Below are 13,505 nucleotides of genomic sequence, written 5' to 3' on the forward strand. Positions count from 1 at the left end.
ATTTTATTTCTTAATTAAAGCAACTAATTCCCTCTTCCTCCTCCATCTGGAATCCGCCCCAAAATTCCACCGGCCGCCAAATTCCCTTCTTCCACCTTCTTCCCCAAATTCCACCGGCCGCCAGAAATCAGAAGCTCCTCCTCCAATTCCACCGGTCACCACCACCATCAGAAGCTTCCCTAAACTCCCTTCGTCTCATCTCAGAGACGCCGCCGGAGCCACCACCATTTTCCCCAAATCTGCAAAATCAAGCTCAGAAATCCACCGCACCACCGCGCAACCCTACCACCTCTGAGGGGCCGTCGTGCCGCCGCACCGCCTTCGAGGAAGAGAGTAGAGAGAGAGAGGCGGTGGAAGGCAGAGTACATACAGAGAGTCGCCTTTTGCAGAGGGCGGCGCCGCCGCTTGAAAAATGGGCGGCGGCTGGCTGCGCCTGCGCGGATGTGTCTGGGAGAGGGAGTCGGTGGAGGCGGAGGAGATCAGAGGGTTGAGGCGGTGGATGCAGAGGGTTGAGGCGGTGGAGAGATAGGAGGCGGCGGCGCCTCGTCGACGCCAGGAGAGGGCAGAGCCCTGGTCGCCGGAAAACGGACGGCGAGGCAGAGGCCTTGTCGCTGCGGTCACCGGGAGAGAAGAGGAACGGCGGTGGTGAGGCGGCGGTGGTGAGGCGTCCGAGAGAGAGAAGAGGTGAAGAGAGAGAGAGAGTGTCAGATTTGGGAAAGAGAGTGAGAGAGAGAGAGAGATTAAAGTTAGAAAGAGAGAGAGAATGCCTAATTAATTGAACTAATTGTATTGTAATTTATGCCAAAAAAGGAAAGGAGACTTGAATATTGGGACGGCCCAAAAAGGAATAGGAGACTTGAATATTGGGACGGAGGGAGTACTATTTGCTAATAAATTAGCCGGTCAACTGACTAGTAGAACTAGGGATGTCATTGGGGCTAGCCCACCTTTTTACGAGTCAATCCACTCAATTTCAGGTTATTTTTTATTTGGGTTAGTCGATTTATTTATTTTTCAAGTTAAAATTTTTTGACCTTAACCATAACCCATTCGATTTTGGGCTAGCTCGTTTGAAGCCGCAAGTTTACGATTTTTATATATGTTTAAATTTTTTTATAGACAATCATACTCTTATAATAAAAATATGTCGTATTTTTAAAATTAAAACATTCGCCTTGGTTTAGACTTAAAAATTAGTGTTATTTTAATGTAAATTTATATAATATCTCACTTTAACTTCGTTTCCGATAAACATTGTATATAGATTTAACATAAATGAATATTTTTCTTTAACTTTTATATCATAGATATTTGTTATTAACCGTCGGAAAAAAATCAAAACATATTCTACAAGCATCAAGATGTTATTATCGAATTAAAAAGTAAGTATTAAAGTTTAAAAATTAATTATTAAGAAAGTGTTCGGTTAATCGGGTCAACCCTATCGGACTCGGGCTATTTTCGGTTTAAGCCATTCGAGCTAAAAAAATTTTGAACTGAAAATTTTCAGCCATAATCCTTCTTTTTTATCGATCTATTCGAATTGATCCGTCGATTTTGAGGTTTTTTGACATCCCTGAGGAGAACTAATGGTTTTGTTTTGTTTATCAGGGTGTTACTTATTTCCATACTAATTTTGTTAATCTAATTTTTTTTTTTTTACTTTTCACCTAAAATTGGATATATCCTACATATGTTTATAAAAATAGGTAAATTATCCCTCTCTCTCTCTCTCTCTATATATATATATATATATATATATATATATATATATATATATATTATAGAAAAAAATATATCCTAGATTACTAATGTGAGTGTGTTTTCTTGTGGTAATAATAATTTTTTAAAACAAATTATTATATAAAAAGAAATAAGTGGTCTCCAATGAAATCGATTTTTATGGTGAAATCGGGTTTCAAATGATACTATTTCAATACACAAATAACATTTTAACATTACAAAGTGATATTTGTATGTTGAAGTAATGTTACTCCCTCCGTCCCACTGTAAGTGAGACCTTTTTTTTGTACGAGAATTAAGAAAAGTGTATTTTGTGTGTAGGTGAAAAAGTAAAAAGGTGTTTGAAGGGAAAAAAATTTACCCAAAAAGGAAAGAGTCTCACTTACAGTGGGACGCCCAAAATAGAAAAGGTCTCAGATACAGTGGGACGGAGGGAGTATTTGAAACTCGATTTCACCGTGAAATTGGTTTCATGGGAATTTTTGTGAAAAAAATATATATGTAGTTACATCCATTGCCACTTATTAATATTCTATCACCATATCCTAACTCCACTAATTAGATCAATATCGTAAATATTTTCATAAGAATTTGTATTTTGTCAAAATGTGCGTGAATTTTTGTGGTTTTTTTTTTTTTTTGTATGTGTTGGGTAGGTTTGAGATTACATTATTCATCGTATGTTTTTTTTTTTACTTGAGGAAGTTGGGAAGGAGGAACAGTGGGGTTTGAATTCGAGATCTCACTGTTCACATACAAGAGGTGGCACCGATTGGTGTCCCCTTGGGGACTATTGCATCGTATGTTAGATCAATTAGAAATTATCTATATCGATATATAAATGTAGTATTAGTGGAATTTAGTAGGGGATCTATGATGTTTGTTTTATATGGGGTGATAATTATTTTAGATTATGCTTTATTGATGTTTGAAGGATTGTATAGATTTGTTAATCAAAATTTTGCAGTTATACTTAAATGTCAAAATTACTTCTTATTATTAGGGGCTAGAATTTTAAATGTGAGAAGAGACTGCATATATCTATTGGCATGCCTCGATTTTTCTAGAATATAGTTGGTCATTATTAAGTTGTGTGAATGAGTTTATTCAAATTTATTTAACATATATGCTCAATTTAATCCGTGTATTGAACGATCGATTATTGCATGGATATGGACTCTCTTTCTGTTTAAGATCTTTTAAGTTATGTTCTAGAAAATTATTAATAAAAAAAGGATTAATTATAGTTTATATCATTAACTTTCAGTAAATTTCAATTTATAACCTTAACTTTCATTTATTTTTATATATAGCCTCTCTTTCTGTTTAAGATCTTTTAAGTTATATTCTAGAAAATTATTAATAAAAAAAAGATTAATTATAGTTTATAGCATTAACTTTCAGTAAATTTCAATTTATAATCTTAACTTTGATTTTTTTTTTTTTTTGTAGCCTGAACTTTGAAAAAATTATTTAATTAATAAACATGCATTTTTGCCTCTTGATGTGTCATATTTGATGTTTAGTTGTGAGGATTTTGTGTGTTTGATGGTTTACTTGAAACTATATTGGTTTATTGTCGAGAACTTGTTACTTTCTTGTTGATTGAATGAATTTTCAGGAATATGGAAGCTTAATATAGAAAAATGATGTGCATGGAAGTTGAAGTTCATCTCGATACGAGTTCGTGAGTACAAACGGATTGAAAATCGGATATCGAACAAGGGAGAATGGGCTAAAATAAAATTTATGCGCAAAACTGCCAGGACGCCGCGGTCACGGCCAATTCGACGACGAACGCGGGTTGAACGCGCGGCCGCGTGTCGGGCTGTATGTTAGCTCCATCTTTACGCATTTTTTGTGTTTTTCCGCTATTTTTCGATCCTACAAGGTTTTGACCAATATTTTGAGACCCATGGCATATAAATACTCCCCAAAAACATATTGAAAGGACCTTTTATCATATTTTTTTTCCTGAGAGCTGTAGAGACAGACGAAGAAGACCTGAAGAGCAAGAACCGAAGATTCACATATTTTTGTACGGTTTATTTGTTGAATGTTCATCTATTCCTTTGATATTTTTATTCTAGTTCATATGTCAATGTGTGGATAGAACATTTTTATTCTAAGGTTTAGGAAATAGACAAATTTGGATTCCTGACTTTATTTTATTCAATTTATCAAGATTTATTTTCCTTTTATGTTCTTATGCCTGTTGTTTGCTTAATTGATTGGCCACCAATTTAGCATAATCTTAGGTTTTAATTTGATATCGGGAGATGATAATTATTACCTGAACTAAGAACATATATAAAACATACTTGTTGATATTCAGGAGAGAGTAGAGATAAGTGCAAGGACATTAATCCTATGAAATTTTTGGAGTTGTATGTTTAAAAGTGATCAGGAGACGGTAGCCTTACATGTAATCAACTGTCTGTATGCAACGGGAGACTAGCTTTGAGATTGTATTAGGAGAATTTATCTTGGTCATTTGAATTGAATATGTTGGATATTTGAATCTGTTGAAACCTTTACTTTGGGATAATTTACTACCATTAGTTTTTCCCTGCAACTTGATTTATTTTTCTTTCTTGTTATTTATTTATGTTGTTCTAAAAATCAAACTCATCACTTCTGTTATCCAGATAGAAAATAACGTTTTAGGATAGTAATTAGTTTTAATCAGTCTCTGTGAATTCGACCTTGCTTGCCTATACACAATTACACTCGTACACTTGCGGCGTGTAAATAAATAAGCAAACATTAATTATAGCCACAATTGCACCAAAATTATGTATTTATATTAGTAGCATATTCTTTATCGTGATTACAGTTAAAATGATAATTAATTGCCACGGAATTAGAGTCTAATGTATTCTACACGAAAATAGGCTTTCAACGGTAGATAACACATCGCCATAGGACTACCGATGTAGCCAGAATCGCGTCAAAAACTTAGTTCAACGATGCCAACTTTCACACGCGATTCCCACTTCATCGGTGGTCCGATAATAATGGGCTATCTATCGCTGAAAATCTCATTTAGTGTAGAATACATTAGGATCTGATTTCGTGATAATTGATCATTGTTTCATATGTAATTTCAATAAAGAAGAGTTAATGTCATAATTTTGATGTGATTGTGGCTATAATTAAACAATTTTTTCAAAGTTTAGGCTATGTACAAAATAAATCAAAGTTGAGGCTATAAACTTAAATTCACTGAAAGTTAAGGCTATAAACTATAATTAACCGGTTGAAAAACTACTCTCACTCATATAATATAACGATGGGATCAATGATAGATATCACAAAAATAATAAATGACCCGAATGTGTTTTAAATCAGTATTTTTAAGATAATTCGGATCACAAAAATATCAGGATAATCCCAATATACAATCTTTAGGTCGAGAGAAGACAACGAGAGGACTAATTTTCATTGAATTTATAATTATGACTTTACCACGTCTTAAAATTAATTACTTCCTTCGTTCACAAAAAAATTATCAAATTATAAAGGGCATGAGTTTTAATAAAATGTGAGTGAAGTTGTATAAATCCTATAGTTTTTTTTTTGATAAGGAAAGTAAATATTATAGAACGAAAAGGCACCAGTAGTACCAAGAAGATTACAAAATCAGCGGGGATTCATAATTCGACATCCACCTATGAATCCCAACTCCATCATTAACAAAACCAAAAATTCTACCCCAACTCCACACTCTAGCTTTGATTTCTCCAAACAAGTTTGCACTCTCCCATCTTTTGTTCTCAAATCTACTCTCATTACGCATTTTCCAAATAAGCCAAGTAGTACAACACCAAAGAGCCATCAAGAGCTTCTTATTTCTTTTCCGGCCACTCAAACTAGTAAAGAACTGAAAGTGCAAGGACACGTCATATGGCTGCGCCATGCTAACTCCGAGCCATTGAAAGATTGCTTCCCATACCTTTGAGGTCTTTGGACAGTGGATCAACAAGTGGTTCGTGGATTCCTGCCGATGAAAACAGGCGTTACATCCCACCTCGACTTCACACAACATCACATTTCTTCTCAAGAGATTGTCACACGTCGGAATTCTGTTCTTCAAAATTCTCCATGCGGTAAGCTTGACTTTGTTTGGAATAGGGATCTTCCACACCTTCATACTCATATCAGTTTCCTCCACCGCCTCCGTAGTCTCGTTTGCTTGATCTTTAATAGCTTCATAAGCGGACTTGGTTGTAAAGCCTCTCCCGATGTCGCCACTCCATGTCCATCCGTCCTTGTTACCTGCACACAGATTAGTACCTGAAACAAGGCTAAGCAGCTCCGAAACTCCTTCTCTCTCTCTCTCAAACAACTCTCTTCTCCACCTTAAATCCCAACACCATCCAGTATCAGTCCATTCCCCAACTTCACAGATTGCAGCTTCTTTATTCGCACTCAACTGAAAAAGTCTAGGAAAAGTAAACTTCAACGGCTTTTGTCCAACCCACCACTGACTCCAGAATTTAAAGGTCTTCCCATCCCCCACCTTTGGCTTCAAATTTTGAACAAACCAAAAATTGCTCGCCCCTCCCGCCGCAGAAACGATCTTCGGCCACCACCCATCTCTAAATCTACCTTTCCCCGCGTTTTCCAGACCTGTCTCTCCCCACTCAACCTCACCATAAATGGACCTAACAATTTTAGCCCAAAGCATGTCCCTTCCAGTAAGGTACCGCCACAACCATTTAACGACAAGTGCCTGATTAAACCACTCAATATTTTTAAGCCCCAAGCCTCCTTCATCTTTTGAAGCACAAAGCACCTTCCATTTCACCCAAGCAATCGCACTTTTACTAGAACCCCCTCCCCACAGAAAATTACCAAGTAAAGCATTTAGAGAACTCACAATTGATTTTGGTAAACAGGTAAAAGAGAGCTGGTAAATCGGTATAGATTGAAGCACAGCCTTCACCAAGGTCACACGGCCCGCGAGAGAGAACTTCCCATTTTTCCACGAATCGATTTTCTTTCTCACCTTCTCAACCAAGTATTTCCAATCAGCAACCTTTTTGCCCTTGCTACCCACTTTAATACCGAGGTAATTGAAAGGTAAGGAGCCTACATCACAACCCAAAACAGCCGCCATCATCTCGATCTTATCCTCCTCGACCCCAACTCCGAAGAGACAACATTTTTTGAAATTCACGGCAAGCCCTGACAGTAGCTGGAACACTCTGAGAATCCTTTTAACTGCCACTGCATTTCTTTCATCATCCTCCATCAAGAAGACCGTGTCATCGGCGTATTGGAGGTGCGGAATTGAAATGTAATCATTTCCTACCTTTACCGGCTTAATCAGCTCCTTCTCAACAGCTCTCGTGATCAAAGAGTGGAGCCCCTCCGCTGCAATAAGAAAGAGAAACGGGGAAAGCGGATCCCCCTGCCGTAATCCTCTTTCTAAACACACCTCACCAGATGGAGATCCATTTACCAAAATATTCGTCGTCGCCGAGGAGATACAACCTCGGATCCATTTCCTCCATAATGGCTCAAAATCCATTCTTTCAAGCATTAAATCCAAGAAATCCCACTCGACGGAGTCATATGCTTTCGCGAAATCCACCTTGAAGATAATCCTCCCTTTTCTCTTCTTAGTAGCCTCCGCGATTGCTTCATTTAGAACCACGACCCCATCAAGGATGTAACGGCCGCCAATGAAGGCACTCTGATTATCCGAAATAACTGAATCCATGACCTGTTTCATCCTATTCGCCAAAACCTTCGCAATGACTTTGTAGAGGCTACAAATAAGTGAAATAGGCCTAAACTCCTCAAGTGAGCAAGCTCCTTCTTTTTTAGGAATGAGAACGATGAATGAAGAGTTACATCCCCGAGGGATTTTGCCATTGGAGTGAAATTCAGTCATCACCTTTAAAAAATCTTTCTTGATAATCTCCCATGACGCTTTCCAGAACTTGAGGTTAAAGCCATCCGGTCCCGGGCTCTTGTCACCGTCACAGCTCCAAATGGCCTCTTTAAATAATTGATTCTGAAAAAGTTTTGATCAGCTCTGCATTATTTGCTGCAGAAATTTTCCGAGCAGTGAAATCTACCGGTATCATAGGTAGGACGCGCGGTGTCTTCTTGAAGTGATTCTCGAAGAACGTTTTGACGTTCTCCTTAATGGTCTTTGGATCCTCGATCCAGCAGCCCCCAACATCAAGCCCTGCAATTTCATTCTTCTTTCTTCTCCCAACAATTGCTTTGTGATAAAAACTAGTATTCAGATCGCCCTCCTTGACCCATTTGACTTTCGCCTTTTGTTGGAGAAGACTACATTTTTCTTTGGATTTAAGGAAAATCTTTGCTCGTAATTCATTTCTCCTGATTGTCTCACTCTCCTCAAGACCAAAGGTGTCATCAAAAATGTCCAGCTCCTGAAGTTCATCCTTAAGATCTGTCAATCCGTGCTCAATGTTGCCATAAATCCTCAGATTCCACTCTTTCAACGCACTCTTCACCAATTTCAATTTCTCTTTGAACACAAAGCAGCTCCATCCTTCAATCTTAGCTTCATCCCAAGATTTCCTTACCAACGCGCAAAAATCTGGGTGGGAGAGCCAAGAATTGAGGAACCTAAAAGGTTTGGGTCCCCAGTTCTTGGTTTTTGTAGTCAGGAAGATCGGACAATGATCCGACACTGATCTCTGAAGCCCCCTTCCGACTGTGTCCGGCCATTCCTGCATCCATTTCTCGTTGACCATAAATCTGTCTAGTTTGCTCTTGCATCCTCCACCAGGTTGATACCACGTAAACTTTCTCCCCTGTGTTCTGATTTCCAGCAGATTACTTTGCCGAATAAAAGCGTCAAAAGACCTTGCATCTGCTTGATTAAAGACAGCACCTTTCCCCACCCTTTCTCCCGAATCACGCACTGCGTTGAAGTCGCCAAGAAAACACAGGCAAGAGTCTTTGTTTTGAAGAGCAATGAGCTGTAATGTATCCCACAAAGATTCATTTTCGGTGGTTCCCATGGGCGCATACACATTAACAAAACAACAATGCAGGCCTCCTTGTAGCAAAATCCCATTAACAATAACAGCCCCCGTCACGTTCCATTTACTAGTTGCCACAAACTTATCCTTGTTCCAGACCGATAGTATTCCACCCGATCTGCCTTCTGACTCCCTCACAGCCCAATCAAAATTACTCCTCCCCCACCACTTATCACACATTGAGGAACAGAAAATTTCCATTTTGGTTTCCTGAACAAAACAAAAATCTAAAGCATTTTTCCTAACCAATTCTCCGATATCACTCTGTTTAATGGAACTCCCCAAGCCTCTAATGTTGTAAGATAAAATATTCATTAAAAACCTGTTTCAATATCACCCACGACCTTCGGATGTCCTGCCTTCGCTCTTTGCTCCTTCAATTGCTCGATCATGACCGCGTCTTGGTGATTGCTCGACAAACCCAACTTCTTGGCAAAGAGCCATGTTCTTGTATCTTCATCTCTCTCCGAATTCTCCCAATCCGCCTCAGTAGATCGCGAGCCGCTTCCATTCTTGCCCATCTCACCCTCTGATTCAATATCAGCAATGAAATTGCCCCAAACTTGATGCTGATTTTCGGTGGCTTTTGATTTCTGAGTTTTCTTCCTCGAACCTCCTCCTCGTCTGTTCGCCGCCGTTCCTTTCTTAGAAACAACCCCCGCAGTGAGAGAATCTGGTACCCTCGAGGGATCGCACTCCTCCCCCTCAAGTTCATTTTGAAATTCCTTCTCTTTCTCGTTTCTACTCCCTTCACTGATCTCTCTACCTCTACTCTCTGGCTCATTTGAAGGCGATTTATCAGTCCCTTCGGAGGAAACCCGCTGGACTTGGCTCCCTTTATCTGTGCCAGAGTAATGTGAGAACGGGCCATTAGTTTCCACAACCTTCCTCTCGAGTTCCGAGACGCCGTTTTTTTAAGTAACCGAATCGTTTCCTTCACCGTCCTCTGTTTCCGACTCGACGATGAAAGCCTTCGCCGGAGACTGTGAAATATCTTGTAAAGAACATTCTGAGTCAGCATCTTCGTCCAAAGACCACACCTCCTCCTCCGGGGAAACGAAATTATAGGGCATTTCTTCCACCCGGATTTGGAACGAAGCACCATCGATTTTACATTTCAGTATGTTTCCGATGGAGTTGAACCCAGTAGACATCTGTATAAAAGCCACGTCCAGCCTCTCTTTCGTTCTTGTTTTTTCTTCAATTTTCAGAAGCAACCCGAACCTCGCGCTTGCCGTACTGAAGAAACGGGAATTCCAAACATGTAGCGGGACTCCGGTCCATTTAGTCCAGACAACTCTTTGATAGTTGATATCAACAGATTTCCAAGGCCTCCACCACTGCAACCAGAAGTCTCTCCATTTGTTGAGCTTATTGAGATTTTCCTCGGTCGTCTGCTCGTTGCTGCTTTGGATTAGGACCATGTTGCCACCGAGGGAGTTCAGCTTAAAACAACCTGCGCATTCACTATTTATTTCATCTCGAACTTCCTCCCAGAGAAACTCAGATTTAATGTAACCTGTAAAAGCCCCATTAAGCCAAACCAAGTCTTCTTCCGTCGTCTGGAACTGTAATGTTTCATCATCAAGTTCTTTATCATCTTTAGCACCTGTAAGAGCTTCCTTAAACGAGACACCTGCGTGCCTATTATACACCTTCATGGTGCATGGCTGTATCTGTTCCAACTTCTTTTCTTTGACGCTATTCTGCTCATTCCTTCTCTTTTCATCAACCTTTTCGAATTTAGGTTTATAATCCCTTTGGAATTTAGGCTTATAAACTCTAACCTTATAACTGCCAATCCAAAGTTTGTTTAGGTCCACCAGTAAAGTCTCAGACCTCTCCACCTTTTCAAATCGAACAAAGCCGAACGGTCTTCCCCAAAGATCTCTCTTCCTTGGGCAGTATACATCCACCGTCTTCGCAACCGTCTCGAACTTACGTCTGAGAAAATGAAGGCTGCAATCCTCTGGGATGTTGTTAAAGAAAAAGGTTGTAGTGCCATCACATTCATTCGAACTCCAATCTCTCCTCCCATTCAAAATGCTCCGATTCCAGCTTCTTGCCTGTTTTCTCTCGACATGTTTTGGACCAATCCCTCTTCTTCTCACCACTCTCCACTCTTTCTCGCTCTCTCTAGGCTCCATTGTAGATAAAATCACCTGTTTTATGAAGTAATCAACTACAACGAACAATACATCAATCTAACCAAACAACTGTAATGTAAGCTCTGTCCTTAAACTTTGCTAATTTCAGTTCAAGTCTTGTCCATTCGTTTCAACATGGCACATTCAATTCATTACAATTATCCTACAATACATTCAACCCCAACAACAACCCATCTGCTTGAAAACCTTCAAGGTAATTTGCTGTCTCAAGTACTAAATTCAGTTCGCATCCATATCAACTGCACATCACCCGAGATAAGGAAGTAAAACTTAGCTTTTGAATAGGAAGGGCTGACTTGCGAATGTGGACGCTGATATTTCGTAAAGAGTCGGAAGGCCTGGCTGGAGGCGCGTTCTCGCCGGACTTGAGGGCTGCGTTGGGCCTGGAGGCGTGGTCTCGCCGGAGTGGATAGTCTCGCTGGTCTGGAGTCGAAGGTAGCTACCGCAGGTTTCGCCGGAGGAAGGTGTCGCCGATCTGGAGTCGAAGGCAGGCTACTTCTGGGCGGCGGATCTGTGGGCGGATCTGGCTGATAACTGTGCGCGGTAGGGGAGGGCTCGGCTTAGAGGACGTGACCGGCAAAGACCTCAGGGCGGCGTATCTGGACGCTGATCTTTCGTAAAGAATCGGAAGGCCTGGCTGGAAGTGCGTATAAATCCTATAGTAATAGATAGAAATTACAATTTGTTTGTGAATAGATCAAAAAAGAAATTATGACACGAATTTTTTTTGGACGAAGAGAGAGAAAAAATGAATCCAAATTATTGGAATTCATTATATTCTTAAATTGTACCTCCTTTTAAATAAGCATTATATGCCGTCAAAATACACATACGAAGGGGGTGAATAAATTTTTTCTTTTTATCCATAATTATTGCATGAAAATTTCAAAAGATAAAGAATTTGTCATTATTAAGAGGACAATAAGAAATTATGTATAATTTCACCATAGAATTATGAAATACAAATTATCTTATGCGATCGTTGGCACCGTGTTGAATAGCATATTTACCCAGTATTTATTAAATATGAGTAATTTGAATATTCTATTGAAATATATGAATGATCCGTATCTTGCGAAGATCCGCACCGAAGACGTCTTGGTTTTGATATAAGATACTTATTTAAATACAAAATTCATTTCTTCCTAGAACATTTATTTGGCGTCCAAGGGAGCAATGCATACTACTCCCTCCGTCCCAATAATAAAGACACACTTTCCTTATTGGGTTGTCCCAATAATAAAGACACCATTCTAAAAAAGGAAATAACTAAGCAAAATTAAACTGAACTAAGGGAAACCCTAATCTAAATCACTAGTCTCTCACACGGTACGCCTCCGTTCTTCTCTCTCTCTCTTTTCAGCTGCCATGGCTTCCGGCCATCCTCAGATCGCAGCAACCATGGCTTCTCCAGTCATTTCCACACCGCCATCGCCGCCACTCCTATCACCTCCGCTCTCTCATCCGGCTCGTCGCCTCCCGAATTGAGAAGCTCCAGGAGGGGCTCTGCCTCCTCGAGAAGACCGAAATCCTCCATGGCTTCTCCAACCATATCCAGATAGCATCATCCATGGGCCATGGCTTCTCCGGCCATTTCCAGACCGCCATCGCCGCCACTCTTATGTCCTTCGTCCTCTCCGGCTCCGTTGCCTTCCCAATCGAGAAGCTCCAGCAGGGGCTCCGCCTCCTCGAGGAGGCCGAAATCCTCTGGTAAATAGCCAACGATGTCTTCGTAGTTGAGATCCATTCCGACGATGGTGCTAATTGACGAATTGTAGTGATAATTGGTCCTATTTCTGCCAACACCCGCATAATGTTGCAGAATCTCTAGGCGAAAATTGGGGAGAGCAAATGGAGAAATTGAGATTCTAGCTTTGAAATATGGGTGGTCGTGGTGGTGGTTCTTTGAGGAAAGGTGGGTGGGGGAGAGAGGGAAGGGTACTTGTGCTACTGGGGTTGTCTCTGCGGTGGCAGAGAGGGTAGCGGCAGGGCCGGAGATGGTGGTGGAAGAGTGGTAGTTCTTGGAGGAAAGGTGGGTGGGAAAGAGAGGGAAGGGGTACTTGTGTTGCTGGGGTTGTCTCGGCGGTGGCAGAGAGGATGGCGGCGGTGTCGGAGATGGCGGTGGAAGAATGGTTGCAGCTGGGCGGCAGATTAGAATGGATGGCGGTGGAATTAATTGTCTTCTGTCCACTTTTGTAAAGCATTGATTTAATTAGATAGGAATTAAATAAGTTTAATTAAACACACTACAATACTTTAATTCTCTAATTTACCTTACCTTAATCTCCGTGCCCAAATGAAGTGTGTCTTCATTATTGGGACGGAGGGAGTATTATTTATTTTAAAAAATATATATATAAATAAAAAAGGAGAAGAAAAAAAGGCCACCTAATAGTTTGGAATATGTGAGCGCATGACACTTCAATGGCTCAATCTCAATCCATCAAACGCGGATAGGGATAAGCTGGAAAGGGCAACTGAGTTGTCGAAAGTGACACCTGTTTATTACTGAAATTACTATTATGCCCTCCGACAGCTAGAATTTGAAATTTCGCGATTTCCG

The sequence above is a fragment of the Salvia miltiorrhiza genome, chromosome 4 (genome assembly GCF_028751815.1).
Source record: "Salvia miltiorrhiza cultivar Shanhuang (shh) chromosome 4, IMPLAD_Smil_shh, whole genome shotgun sequence".
Classification (NCBI taxonomy): Eukaryota; Viridiplantae; Streptophyta; class Magnoliopsida; order Lamiales; family Lamiaceae; genus Salvia; species Salvia miltiorrhiza.